Raw genomic sequence first — 14,280 nt, forward strand, 5'->3', positions numbered from 1 at the left:
GAAACTAAGCCTAACTAATAAATACAATTTTTATTAATAAAGTGTTTTATTTTAAAATAAATTCCCACCTATTTAAAAATAAATTCCCTATCAACACAACCTATCTGCCCTCAGGGTGCCAGTAATTTCTGTTAGTATTGGCTAAATCCAGAGGATACTCTTCAGCCTTTATCTTAATGTTCCTGAGGCATTTGACACTGTTGACCCCTTTCTCCTTGGACCATTCTTCTTCCAGGCACCAAACTGAGTAGAACCTGATAAGGCCTAAGATATTTCTGCTTCCACTCTCTCCTCTTTTCTCTGTCTTTACCAAGTGATGCTAAAGTTAGTCTGGAAATATAAAAATAAAAAATAGGAAAAACACAAGGCTACAATAATTAAAGTAAGAATAAGCTGATAGATCAATAGAATAGACTGGGAACTGAGAAATAAACCCAAATCTTGTTCTCAAACCCAAGTTCCTGTGCCCGATGAACAGTGAGGCTAAACAAACCAAAATGTCAGAGTTTGGAGCAGGGAAAGGTTTATATCGCAGGACCAAGCAAGGAGAAAGGGTGGCTCGTGCTCAAAACCCCTAAACTCCCCAATGGTTTTGGAGGAGAAGTTTTTAATAGGCAAAATTTGGGGTGAGGCCTGCAGGGTGTGTGACTTTCTTCTGATTGGTTGGTGGTGAGGTAACAGGACAGGCAGTGCTCCAGAAATCTTGTGTTCAGCTTGACGTTACCATCCTCTACCTGGGTGAGGACCTTAGTTCTGGCAGAAGAACTCAATATATATGTTGTCATATATATTCCTTGAGGAGGAACCAGGACCCTGCCCCAAGGGTGCACTATTGTTTCGTGACTGCTCTTCCTTTCCTTCTTCATTCCCTCCCTTCCCTGATTAGCAACTGTTTGAATCTGCTCTTTAGAACTCAGGGAAGCTCAAGGAGGCTGAATAAAGTCTATGGACACAGGAAGGGTTTGTACCAGGGAGGGCCCCACAGGTCCTGCCTTGTTTCACAGGGGAAAAGAACAAGTTAATAAACATGTGGAAAGAAGTTTAACTCACTATTAATAAATTAATGTGATGTTGCTTTTAATTTATGAAATGAATAAAGACTAAAAAGCTCAACAATACTCAGTATTGGTGAGAACATGAGGAAACAGGCATTCCAGTATACCATGAGAGGGTAAATTTGGAGAACATTGTTGAGAGCAACTTAGTAATAGCTTAAGAAAAACAATTTTAATGCACATACTCTTTGAACCATCTACTCCTCTTCTCTCCCATCTGTACAAAGATGATTGATTGCACTTCCCTGGTGGCACAGTGGTTAAGAATCCTCCTGCCAATGCAGGGGACATGGGTTCCAGCCCTGGTCTGGGAAGATCCCACATGCCACGGAGTAACTAAGCCTGTGCGCCACAACTACTGAGCCTGTGCTCTAGAGCCCGCGAGCCACAACTACTGAGCCCGCATGCCACAGCTACTGAAGCCCGCGTGCCTAGAGCCCATGCTCCATAACAAGAGAAGTCACTGCAATGAGAAGCCTGTGCACCGCGAGGAAGAGTAGCCCCCATTCACTGCAACTAGAGAAAGCCTGTGTGCAGCAATAAAGACCCAAAGCAGCCAAAAATAAATAAATTTATTTAAAAACAAGATGATTGTATAAGGATTGTCATTATAGCATTGTTTGCATTTGTAAAATGCTGGAACCAATATAAATATGCTTCAATAGGGGACAGGTTAATGAAAATACTATTCAGGCATACAATGGAATAGTATGCAGGGACCAAAAAGAATGAGTTAGATCTATATATACTAATATGGAAAGATGTCTGAGATTTATTCATTCATTCATTCATCCATCCATTCATTCATTCATTTAAGTGTTTGTTGAGGGTGTACCATGGCTCTCTTTTAGGCTCCAGGATACAGCAGGGAACAAAACAAAGTTCCTGGGCTCATGGATTTGCTTTCTAGGGAGAAATATGGATAATAGGCAAGCTAAGAAATAAATACGTAGTATGAAAGATCCATGAAGAAAAATGAATCAGGATATGGAGGATGAAGAGTGATTGGGGCATTATTTTATATTGGGTGGTCAGAGGAGGTTTCTCTGACGAGGTAGCCAAATGGCTGCTGCGGTTTTGAGTCTCAAATCTATATGTCATTGGACATTTAACCCAGAGAAATGAAAACTTAACATTCACACCAAAAGTTTGCATAAAGCATTATTCATAATAGCCAAACTTGGAAACATTCTTCAATAATGAGTGGTTAAACAAATTGTGGCACATCCATATCATGGAATACTTTTCAGCAATGAAAAGGAATGAACTATTGAAATACACAACTTGGATGGATCTCAAGGGAATTATACTGAGTCAAGAAGGTCAGTCTCGAAATGTTATATTCTGTATGATTCCATGTATAGCATTCTTGAAGTGACAAAATGATAGATATAGAGAACAGAGTAGTGGTTTATGGTTTATTGAGAAGGGGGAAAGGAGGTGTCTGTGACTATAAAAGGGATCCTTGTGATGGAACAGTTCTGTATCTTAACTGTGGTGTTAATCACATGTGATATCTACACATGATGAAACTTCATAGAACTAAATACACACACACACACACACAAGTGCATATAAAAACAAGTGAAATCTGAATAAGGTTGGTGGATGATATCAATGTCAATTTCCTGATTGTGATAGTGTACTATGTTTATGTAAGATAGTAACACTGGAGGAGATTAGGTGAAGAGTATACTGGGTTTCTATTATTCTTACAACTATATGTGAATCTACAATAATCTCAGAATAAAAAGTTTTAAAAATTTTCTGCACATCACAACTTCCATGTCTTGTCTTTTTCCAGTCAAACAAAGCCCTGTGTTTAAAGGAACACTATGGGCTGCTTGGCTTACATTTGGCTTTTACTACCCATCCCTGAACCAGTTAATGTGGCAAGGGGGCTAAGATGATACTCACAGGTCAATGCCAGCCGAGACCCATCCTTGAAGTCAAAACTCTGCAGACCTCCTGGGTACTATGCAGTGGACTAGACTGGATGCTGGTGAAACATCCACAAGATCTGCTACATCACCTTCCCCTATTCTGACTGTTTAGTCACTTGGGCCCTATATCCTTTACAATTAGGTTCTCCTGCATATGATAGGAAAGCCCAAAAAAGGGTTTTTATCTCCCTCATGTAAAAGAAGACCAGAAGAAGGCAATTAGGGCTAGTATGGCAGATTCATCATCCTTAGTGGTTTAGTCACTTTCTGTTTTTCTGCTGCATCATTCTTGGGCATGGTACCTAACCCTCAAGATCATGTCATAGTCCAAGATGGCTGCTGGAGTTTCATAATCGAGACAGGATGGAGAAAGGACAAAATGTCACTTGTCCCAAATAACTGAACCCTCTTTTTTAAAATGGTGGCCATTTAATTCATTGTCCAAACTTGAACACCTTTGAGAGAGACAGTGGGTGCTCTTAATAATTATACAAAGACAACAGGTGGAAATAGGAAGTATCCCAGATAAATCAAGGTAAATCATCACTGTGTCTTTGAAGGCTGTCCTATTCAGAAGGTTCTTCTACTCCACAATAGCTTTTTATTTACAAGCATAACTTAAAAATAGTCCCACTTGGTCAGGGCTATGTTTCTCCTAGCCCAGCACTTTGATTCAAATATAGTGAGAGGGAACGATGCTGTCCTAGACATCGTGTGAAACATGGCCAGGGCCAAACCCTCCTTGGCCCTCATCCTTTCCCTCTCTCCTTCATTTTCCAACATCTTCCCTCAGTCAAAAGCCAAAAGTCCCTATGAAACAGACCTGAGAAGTATGTGTATGCCCCATGCTGAGTCATCTCATGAGCTAAACTCTCAGTTGTGTTCTGAGGGGACCACCAGGAATAATACTCCTATCACTAGGGAAATTCCTAGTGTTTAGAAGTTACCTCCCAGAAGAAGACAAAGGCCAGACGTCTCTTTAGATGAGGCCAAATTCCTGACTACACAAATACCAAGAACGCAGGATGATAAAACCTTCATAAAAATACGAGAGCTGGGGCTTCCCTGGCGGCGCAGTGGTTGAGAGTCCGCCTGCTGATGCAGGAGACACGGTTTCATGCCCCAGTCTGGGAAGATCCCACGTGCCGCGGAGTGGCTAGGCCCGTGAGCCATGGCCGCTGAGCCTTTGCGTCCGGAGCCTGTGCTCCGCAATGGGAGAGGCCACAACAGTGAGAGGCCCGCGTACCGCAAAAAAAAAAAAAAATAATAATAATAATATTAGACCTGTCTCAAACTTAGTATTGACAAAAAGTTAATAGTCAAGCTAAGAAAGCAATAGAAAATTTTATTTGAGCCAACCTGAAGATTATAACCCCAGAGTCTCTCAGAAAGCTCTGAGGACCACCGGTTAGAGGTCAAAGTACAGTTATATACAATTTTAAGACAAAGAGTTATACATCAAATGACATACTGACAGTTTACATAATCCAGATCTGCATGTACAAAGCGAGTAGAGGGTCATCTTGAGCCTTTACAAGATTAAGAAGGAATGTTACCTCCTGAGGAGGTCTGGTTAATGCAGATGAACTATATACACTAAAGGGGAGGGAGGAGGCCCAAACAGGCAGAGAAAAGTTTTATGTTTACATTTTTCTTGTCTTGCCATAAAATATGAATTTTATTTCATCATTAGTATAAGTAAAAGCCTGCTGTTCATCATTCATTTTATCCCAGCTTGGAAGAGCATTTCAGGGTAGCTTGTGAAAGGAGACAAAGTAGGAAACACCATATTCCCTTCCTTTTCAGCGTCTTGCTGTTTTTTGCTCTCTCATTGACTTGGAGTTGATGGATGGCTGGGGAGGGGGATGCAGAAAGCAAAATGGAGGGTATCCACAATTAAAGAATGCTGGAGAGAAGTGATCAAAGGACTCCCAGTAATATGGAGGCCTTTCTGCTTTGGGGTGAAAAGTGGGTGGATCTTTTCTACCTTTTGAAGTTTATACCATGTGCATGCCTTAATTATGCAAAACAAACTAAATTAAGAAATAAGGACACAAATGAATTCTCAAGTATTTAAATTACTTTTTTCTGCACAGAGAAATGGATATTCTGTTTTAAATTTTAAACGTTTAAAATGGTTTTGCTTGATCAGAGAATGACTTTTGTTTCAGAAATTTACTTTTTGATTTTGAGGAATATTGGCTCATTTATAAATAAGGTCTGAAATTTCTTTTAACAGTAAAAAAGCATAAGGTATCTCATTTTGACATAGTGGTCTGTTCATTCCACATCCTCTGAAATTTTCCATTCTAAGACAGCATTTATCTTGCTATTTTAAAATATATTTACTATTCAAATCTAGGTATTGGTCTAGTTGAGACTACGTGAGAAAAACAAGGAGTGAGATGCAAAGTTGTTATAAAGAAAATAGCAAAGAAAAAAATTGTCCAAAAAATTAATTTAAAAAGTATGGTACATGCTACAATGTTATTGTCATTATATGTCATTTTAACAAATGTGTATACTGATGTGAAAAGGTATCCAACTTATGTTGTCATGTTAAAACAAGTTGCAGTACACTATGTAGAATAAATTAATTTTTTGTAAAATAATAATATACTAATGTAAATACTGAAACAATACCAGAGGAATATAAACAAAACTAATAAGTGTGTGGTGTGCTGGAAAGACTGGGAGGAGAGGATAGATTATGAGTGACTTTTTTACTGTCTAGGTTTTTTTTTTTGGCTGCGCCATGCAGCTTGTGGAATCTTAGGGAGTCCTAACCAATGGACCACCAGGGAATTCCCTACTTTTTAGGTTATACATTTCTGCAATACATATTTTATTTTTACTAAAAGCACATATTATTTTGTTAGCCAAAAATACAGTACAGATAATTTAAAAGTTACAGAAAAGGAGGGGTAGTTATAGAGAGCTAGGCAAGAGACTACAAAGGGTTACAAGCAAAGAACTCAAGGCATATGCTCTCTGACATTTTTTTCCTTTCAAAGTTTAAAACTCTAATACTTTATTGTATGGTTAATACTCTTTTCAACTACCTCAAATCGTTTGTGGCTCCTATAAGAACATTAATAAGTAAACTATTGGGAGGATATTGACAAGCTGTGAGAGAATCTGTTTTGGAATAAGTTTAGGAGTGACTACGTGGAAGAAAATTTGGACAGGCAGTACTGATAAATTTGGCTAGATAAATTCATGAAAACAAAGCAATGACGATAAAATTGCTTGTGGAGGACAGACTCTGCGTCCTCAACCCTTATAGGAGGGAGGTTCCATTGAAGCTTTGTGAGCATAGGAGTGACGTATTGATGGTGCAAGCCATAGTAAAGGCAATACCAACCAGGAGGACCGATTTGGGGGCTATTGCAATAATGACACAAGAGGACATTAGTGGGGTAAGAGCTAATAGAAACACAGGAAGGGCAGGTAAGCAGGAAAAAAATCAGGATACTCAGTGCCATTCTCAGCTATTTCTATGGAGAATGAAGCTGAAACAGGCAAGGAGGAGAGGGTCATCTTAAAACAGAGAAATTAAGAGGTGTGCAGTCATGAAGTGAGCAGGAAGCAGAGAGAGAGAGAGTAAGACGTCTGATAAAGGAGAGGAATTTGCTTGCACTTTGGGAAGAGATCTCCTTCTGAACAGGTGTGGCTCTGTAGTTTTCTGACCAGCTCCCAGCAACCCCACTGAAAGAGAACCCATAGGGCAAACTCTCAGGATGGACTACTATGGGTCTAAAGGAGGACTGAGAATAAAGAGGAGGGGGAAAAAATCAGGAAACTTTTAAGAATAATTGATTTGCATATTCTTCCTCTTATTCCTTCAGGTTGATGGAGAAGGAGAGATGGGTGTTTCATTTAGTAAGTACCTATTTAGAAGCTAGTATATACTGGGCTCTGTTCATTAAAGCACAAAATCCTTCTAGATCCTACAAGGTAGTGCTAGTATCATGATCTCTATTTTATGGCTGGGGAAATTGTTAACTAAATTGTCTAAGGTCACAGAGTCAGTGAAAGGCAGAGCCAAGACTAGAATCCAGGTAGACTGGCTCCAGAGTCTAAGCTCTAACCACTACAGTAAGTGGCCTCTCTATCTGACCCAGGTCTCTGCTAGACAACTTTTTTTTTTTAATCAGATACCAGTATTGCTGAGTTCGTTTAATTCTCATAACAACATTCCCTGGTGTAGGTTATTACTTTAGTGACCAGTGTAAAGAGTCCTAGATTAAAGAGCAATCTAAGACATGATACAGGATAGAAGAATTCAAGGCATACTCAGGTAATGCTGTCACTGAAAAATGTGATTATCTTTAGTCATTAAAATTTTTTTTTCTTGGCTGCACCGTGCGACTTGCAGGATCTTAATTCCAAGCCCAGGGATCAAACTGAGCCCCAGCAGTGAAAGCACCAAGTCCTAACCACTGGACTGCCAGGGAATTCCCTGAATATTATTTCTTTTTGAATTGGCAATTAGCTTACTGACATTTAACTGTCTTCCATTTCCTGAGGATAAAATCTTTGGAGACAGTGGGGGAAAAAGCTAATCTGACCCATTCTTTCAAACAACAAGGGTTTGGGGGATTTTGTTGAATACCAGCACTTTGATATGAGCGGAGGGTGCCTGGTAAATACCCTCTGCTTCCTGCCCTTATGAAGTTTACAGGCCACTGGGGCTAGATGGGGGCAGGGATGGTAGCTACTTCCAGCATGGTCACCATCAGTTTCCTTCCTCTCCATATGCATGTGACATGCATCATCGAGAGGTACAACCTATTCTTGCCTTGAATCTGGACTTGCCTAGAATGCTCTGACCAAGAGAGTATGGCAGAATGATTCTACACTGATGCTGGGCCTGGCCTACGAGAGGACTGACATCTTCTGCCTTGGACTCTTAAGAGTCCTCAGCCACCATGGAAGACGTTTGTATTAGTCTGCTCTGGCTGCCATAACAAAAGACGAGGCTGTGTGGCTCAAACAAAAGACGAGGCTGTGTGCCATAACAAAAGACGAGGCTGTGTGGTATATTTTCTGGAGACTGGAAGTCCAAGGTCAAGGTGTCAGCAGGGGTGGTTTCTCCTGAAGCCTCTCTCTTTGATGTGCAGGCAGCCACCTTGTCTCTGTGTCTTTCCTGTACACGTTTTTAATGGTGTTTGTTGTTGTTGTAGTTGTTTGATTGGGCTAAGTGACTTTACTAGAGAAAGCCAGGATTACAAAGGACTTGAGCGTTGGTATTGGGGCCCTTCTTCGTGCCAAAGGTGAGCACAATGTTTACAAAGCCCTAGTTGTACTGCATACACCTCTTGGCCCGGCCCATCTTCTTTTTCTCCTGTTTGGCCACCTTGGGAGTCTGACCTCTTACTTTCCCAGCACCGGCCAGGGAACCATGGACTTCACCTCTAAGCACGTGCCTGGTTACTTCCAGAGTGCTCAGAGCCTCCACCCCACACTGACCCACGGTAGCATCATCCTCTAGGATGAGGATGCTCCTGCCAGGAGCACGACGTGAGGGATGCCCTCCAGGGAAGCTACATGAGCCTTGATTTGGGCGACTGTCTCCTGGCCTGTCACCTCAAGAGTGTGTAGCTCCCGGGCGAAGACACAGAACTGCATGTCGGCCACTGAACCGTGGGCACCACTGCCGCTACCGCGAAGATGGAGTCGTGAAGAAAGAGCTTTAATGGCGTTTTTGATGAACAGAAGTTTTTAGTTTTGATGAATTCCACTTCATCTTTTTTTCTTATTGGTTACTACTTTCTGCAACTCACATCCACATCCAGTCTTCATGCTCTAGGCCCCTAAACCGCACTCACCATGCCCCTTTCTGGTCTATACTAACTCGCCGGTTTTCTCCCCAGGTCTGCACTGGCTCGCTCACTTCTTCCCCGCTGAGCTCCCGCCAATTCGGTTGGTTTGCCAGGCATCTTCTCGGGAACAGAGCCCGTGCTCTGTGTCCTTTCTGGGAATGAATAAAGGGAGTTCTCTCTTGTCCAGTCCGGGGTCGGTTCCGGGTTGTTAGGATCCCTGAGCCTCAGTGCCCCGGGGCTTGCAGGGAAAGGCAGAAAGAAGGGAGAGGAGAGAAATGCCAAATTATACCCTGGACTGAGAGGAAAGCCTCGCGAGTTCAGTCAAAGTTGCTGGCTCTACTGAGAAAGAAGGTTCAGTTAATTTTTAAGGATTTACATTCCCATTTTTTCGGATAAACCCTAGACTGCAAAAGAATTTAACAGCCCATGGTGAGTGCACGTTCAGCAGAATCGCAGATTTTGCTCATTTGGGAGAGCAGCGCTGGGCTGTCAGGATGGCCGAGTGGTCTAAGGCGCCAGACTCAAGCTGTAGTCATCAAGCTTCCTTCCAGAGAGGATTCTGGTCCCCGAATGGGGGCGTGGGTTCGAATCCCACTTCTGACAGACTGTTTTTCCTCTTGCTCTAAAAGCAACCACTACCACTTTCTCAGCCATTTTTTGTTTCCATTCATTCTTCTCTCTACTTTCCCTTTTACAGTCCTAACGACGGACCCTCAATTAGGAAAAGAAAGACTCTTTCTTTTCCGTTTTGGTTGCTACTTATCACGGATCACGTTTTGCTCTGCACTCCGGTTTGTTCACTAAAGGCGCTTTTACTAAACGCTCGTTAACCCTGGAGAGTCCTGGGAGAAAAATGAGTCTGGTGGGAACAGAAAGACATGTACACAGACTCGGTGATTATAGGCTGCTCCTGAGCTCACGGGCCACTAGCATCGTAGTCTCACGTCATTTCTCACTGCCCGAACCCATCAAAAATTGAAGTGCGGAAATTGAAAGCAGCGTGGTTCAGTCTGTTACAGGATTGGGATGTGAAAAGAAAAGGTAAGGTTCCACCGAGATTTGAACTCGGATCGCTGGATTCAGAGTCCAGAGTGCTAACCATTACACCATGGAACCCCCGTTGCATCGATGTTTCTACACTGTCCATCTGATATCTCTTTCCTTGTGCTTTCTTTTTTTTTTTTTTTTTCCCTTCAATTGAGGTATAGTTGATTTACAATACTATATTCGTTTCAGGTATACAACATAGTGATTCAAAATTGTTATAGATTGTACTTCATTTAAAATTATTTTATCCTTGTGCTGTTTAATTAAAAATTTTTTTTTGATGAGAGAGATGTATAGAAAACAATTTAAAACGAAACGTGCCAGTTTAACCGAAAGCTCTGCCTCTTCTTCCTAATTGATTTGTTTGTTTGTTTTCATTTACGGGGGCGTTTTTTGGAGGGATGGAAAATCTCTGCTCTTTCAGCCGAAGGGCGACGGAGAAGCCAAAAGCAAGGATGGGAGGTGGGTGGGAGGGGACTTTCACTGATTGTTTCCACTGAGCCTGCTTCCCAGATTTCCATCCCTTGATGTCAGGGTCAGGGCAGGATCCTGATCCAAGAAAATGGATACCTCTGGAGGTTTTGATTTTACCTTCATTTCCGACCCACGCAAGGGCAAATTGGATTTTAATCTTGTCGTTCAAAAGGGAGAAAAACATTAACATCTTTTTTCTACAGCTTCGCTTATTCATTCTAGGATACTTGCCCCCAGAGCAACTTGGAGTTTCTTGGTGCTTCCTGCTTAGCTGTAATCATGGGCTTGCCATTTTAAAATCTGTCCTCCCTCTCCGAGATGCCTTAAGTGCAGGACCGGTTCTCATTCCTCTTTAACACCCTAAGGTCTGGTACATAGTAGAAGCTTAATCAATGGCTAGTTGTATGAACGCCTAGATGAAAGATGGAATGAATGAATGCATGCATGAATGAATGCATGCATGAATGAACGAACGAGTGAATAAATAATCAGGTAGCCCAGCGCTGGACTTTTTTGAATGTTTCTTTTTCCTTCTCTCCATAGGCTAAATCTGACAAGCCTAAAGGGCATGATTGTTGCTTTTTTGGGGGTGAGGGGCTCCTTTCCAGGTCCTAGCTCCCAGGTGGACATTCCAGTGTTCATATGGCCACACAAATATGTCCTCGAATGTGGATGGCCAAGAGAGGACGTCATAGTGCTGGGTATAGTCATTTATTTCTCTAAACTTTAACTTTATTAACATAGCATGATTATTTAACTGTTAAGAACAACATATAATAAAGAGGTCATACATGTAGCATCACTGGAAGAAACACTCAGGTATAAATTACTACTTTAGTCAGTCTAAATATTAATTACTGGCCAGTCATTCTTCATGTGCCTCTGGTAGTCTCCCAAGGCTGAATTGCTTAGGAATCCCTGAATCATTTTCTGGCTTTCATCCTTTTGTTGTAACTCCATCCAAGCAAGGTGCCTGTCAAGAAATAGCTACTCAATAAATATGGGTTGAAGGGCATATATCTTTTGGAAGGTGGAGAGGGAAGCAGTGAAATTCAAAGGCTTTTGGCCAGGTCACCATAGAGTTCTCCTAAGTGTCTATTCCTTCCCTCCATGCACATAAACTCTCCGTTCTATCTTCTTGAGTCTCCTAGCCTTAAAAGACGGTCTAAGTTATCTCAGATCCAGCTGAATAATGGACCAAGTCTTTCTTCCCCAGTATAGGTGGCACACTTTTTATTCCATGAGCCACAGGCTTATTTCTTAAAGAAAAATGTCCATTGGTTTTAAAATTACACCAGAACCTCAAAAGCCCACTATTCAATTATAAGCTTTAAACTGCTCTCTGAGGATAGGCAAGGCAGAAGGGGTATAAATGAATGTTTTTCATCTTAGCACATTTATATCCCAGGAAAGGGTAGGGAGTATAGAGCTGGAAGATAGTACAGATGGCCGTGGGTTGTTTTATTTATTTGTGAGTGTGGAGTTCAGAAGACTACACTTTTCACTTGGAATCGCTCATCGTTGGTTCATAAATATTGCAAGGTGAATGCAAACAAAGACTGCTGAGGGGGATGACTGGGGGAAGAGATGACTGGGACCCACAATACAGAAGTAATGTGATCCCTGGCAATCTGCGCAAGAATGATTTGCAGTAACCTGGTAGCAGAGCTGAATCCAGAAAGAGCAAGTCAGTGTGGCGTAATCAGAGTCAAGAACCAAGTTCAGCGGGAGTGTCCTGTAGAAATGGGGCTTCAGAACACATGACTCTACCTCAAACTGAAGACCTCAACGTCTTCCGGGATCCTCAGCTCTGTGTACCTTGCTCATTTCACAATTAGAAAGATATTCTTTCATGTATTTATATATTTATTCACTGATACTTACTACAAATATCTGTTTAGTTTTCATGATGTGGGGAAGTGAGAGAAACATGGTTCTGTATCTGACAAAGCTTATGACACATGGGGAAAAGAAGATGACTACACAAAAATTTCCCAAAGTTGTGATAAATGCTAAAATAAGTGATGGATCAAGTGACAACAGAGCATGGCCAAAGCATACCAACAGGAATACCCAATTAAGGGCAGGTAGCAATGAGGAAAGCCTGCCAAAGAAGGGATGGCTAAGCTGAGGCCTGCTACAGGCTCCCCAGCACGTTCCATTTCTCTTTCGCGGTATTTATCAGACTGGGATTTTTTTGAACAATTCATTTGTGGACTCGTGGATTCACTTATTCGACTTATGAAATAAATATCTACTCATCCTAACAACTCAAACAAAAGTGCCTAAAGTAGAATTTATAATCTCCCCCTTCCCTATCCTCTGACACTGTTATCACTGGAAACGTTGAAGTGTGTTCTTCTATACATTGTACTGTTGTACTGTCCTTTATTTTGGTAACTATATATCTACAATGTCATTCATAGCTCAGTTGCATTCTTTACCGTAGAAATTGTATCATCTTGGGGCCATTATGCGTCTAATGCTTGTCTTCTCTACACTGCACCAGGGCAGGGACCCTCTCCTTTGTTTCCTTCCAGATCCTCAGTGCCTAATTGTAATTCTGGAGGGAGAGATCAAGGGAGGCTTCCAGGAGAGAGCAACTACCTTGCTGAGGTGTAGAGGATAAGAAGCTTTGAGGGCAGAGAGAATTGCTTGGAGCAGAGACTGAGGGCGCCCAATGGAAGACGCAGAGATGCGCGCAGTGAGGGGGGAAGCGCCTCTAGACCGTGTGACCTGAGAGGCAGTTGAGTGGCAAGGCGAGGCACCTTGCGTAGAGTCGCCACAGCTCAGATCAGCATAATTAGGATTCAAAATGTGAAATGAGAAGGCTTCGGGGATGCTGAGAACCGCGGCCGGGCAGGACCTGTCTCCAGTTGCAAGTGGATTCAGGGAGGCTGACAGCTACTCACTGTTCCACCATTTATTGAATAAGGTAATAAGTAAGAACTGTATCTACGGGGCCTAAGTACCTAGTAGGTAACACATAGTAGGAGCTGATTTCTTTTCTTTTTTCTTTTTTTTTACATAAACGAATGAATTAAATGAAGGTCTGTTATACGTTCGAAACTATTGGGTGATGAAACTACAATAACGGAGTAAGTACCACGCAGAGTAGATGCTCATTAACTTTTTGTTAATTGAAATAATCAGTTGAAGGCCTGTCATGTGTTGAACACTGTTTTGGGGGACAGTGCATATGGGCGTTATCTCTGGCCTCTGGGAAAAGCAGAAGTGGTAGGAGAGGGACCTACCTGAACTTGGAGCCTGTGAGAACGGTGTATATTGGACATGAAAGAGTACCTACTCAGACAACGGTGAAGGGCAAAAGGTCACTGGCAGCGGTGGGATTCGAACCCACGCCCCCGAAGAGACTGGAGCCTTAATCCAGCGCCTTAGACCGCTCGGCCACGCTACCCCGTACAATGTACGCTTTTACATGCATCTCATCTGACCCAAACTGCGCCCGTTTCAGGTCCTTTTTCTCTCCCCCCCACCCCACCCGTGCCCCCGCCACTCTGAGCTGTCTCCGCGGGCCCTTCCTCCAGCGTTCCCCGCTCCACTCCCAGCACAACCCGAGAACCCCCTGACGCCTGACACTTTGCTTCCTCATGGCTCCCAGGTTCACCGTGAACGGCGACGGCGCAGGTGGCGCGGGAGGAGGCTCCTGCCCCGTCTGTCATCAGCATAGGAAAAAGGAGTCACGCAGACTGACAGTTCCAGTGGATGCTGTGGGTTCCAGATCCACTTGGACTTCAGGGAGTAAGCCCCCGGACTTCAGGAGTGAGCAAGTCTGGGCGTTTGGCTTGAGCCCGGGAGCTGCCAAGGAGAAATGAGGAAAGAATCTTGAGGCCCCCTCCCTTCCTCGCCCTCCTTCATCTATCTCAGGAGACCAAGCTCCTCCTTGGAACCTCACGAGGGAGGCAAAGAGTACGG

General features: G+C 42.6%; 3 non-coding genes and 1 pseudogene across 3 annotated transcripts; 1 reads left to right on the forward strand and 3 right to left on the reverse strand.

Annotated features, from left to right (window-relative positions):
• Positions 1-8,210: 8,210 nt before the first annotated feature.
• Positions 8,211-8,629, reverse strand: LOC114907524 (annotated as a pseudogene).
• A 682-nt stretch (positions 8,630-9,311) lies between these two features.
• Positions 9,312-9,426, forward strand: TRNAL-CAA. Its single transcript has 2 exons — positions 9,312-9,349; positions 9,381-9,426. It is a non-coding gene; the product is annotated as a tRNA-Leu (tRNA).
• Positions 9,427-9,867: 441 nt separating this feature from the next.
• On the reverse strand, positions 9,868-9,939 carry TRNAQ-CUG. Its single transcript has one exon. It is a non-coding gene; the product is annotated as a tRNA-Gln (tRNA).
• A 3,741-nt stretch (positions 9,940-13,680) lies between these two features.
• On the reverse strand, positions 13,681-13,762 carry TRNAL-AAG. Its single transcript has one exon. It is a non-coding gene; the product is annotated as a tRNA-Leu (tRNA).
• Between the last annotated feature and the right edge of the window lie 518 nt (positions 13,763-14,280).

The sequence above is a fragment of the Monodon monoceros genome, unplaced genomic scaffold (assembly GCF_005190385.1).
Source record: "Monodon monoceros isolate NGI ecotype Baffin Bay Population unplaced genomic scaffold, NGI_Narwhal_1 Super_Scaffold_3, whole genome shotgun sequence".
Taxonomy (NCBI): Eukaryota; Metazoa; Chordata; class Mammalia; order Artiodactyla; family Monodontidae; genus Monodon; species Monodon monoceros.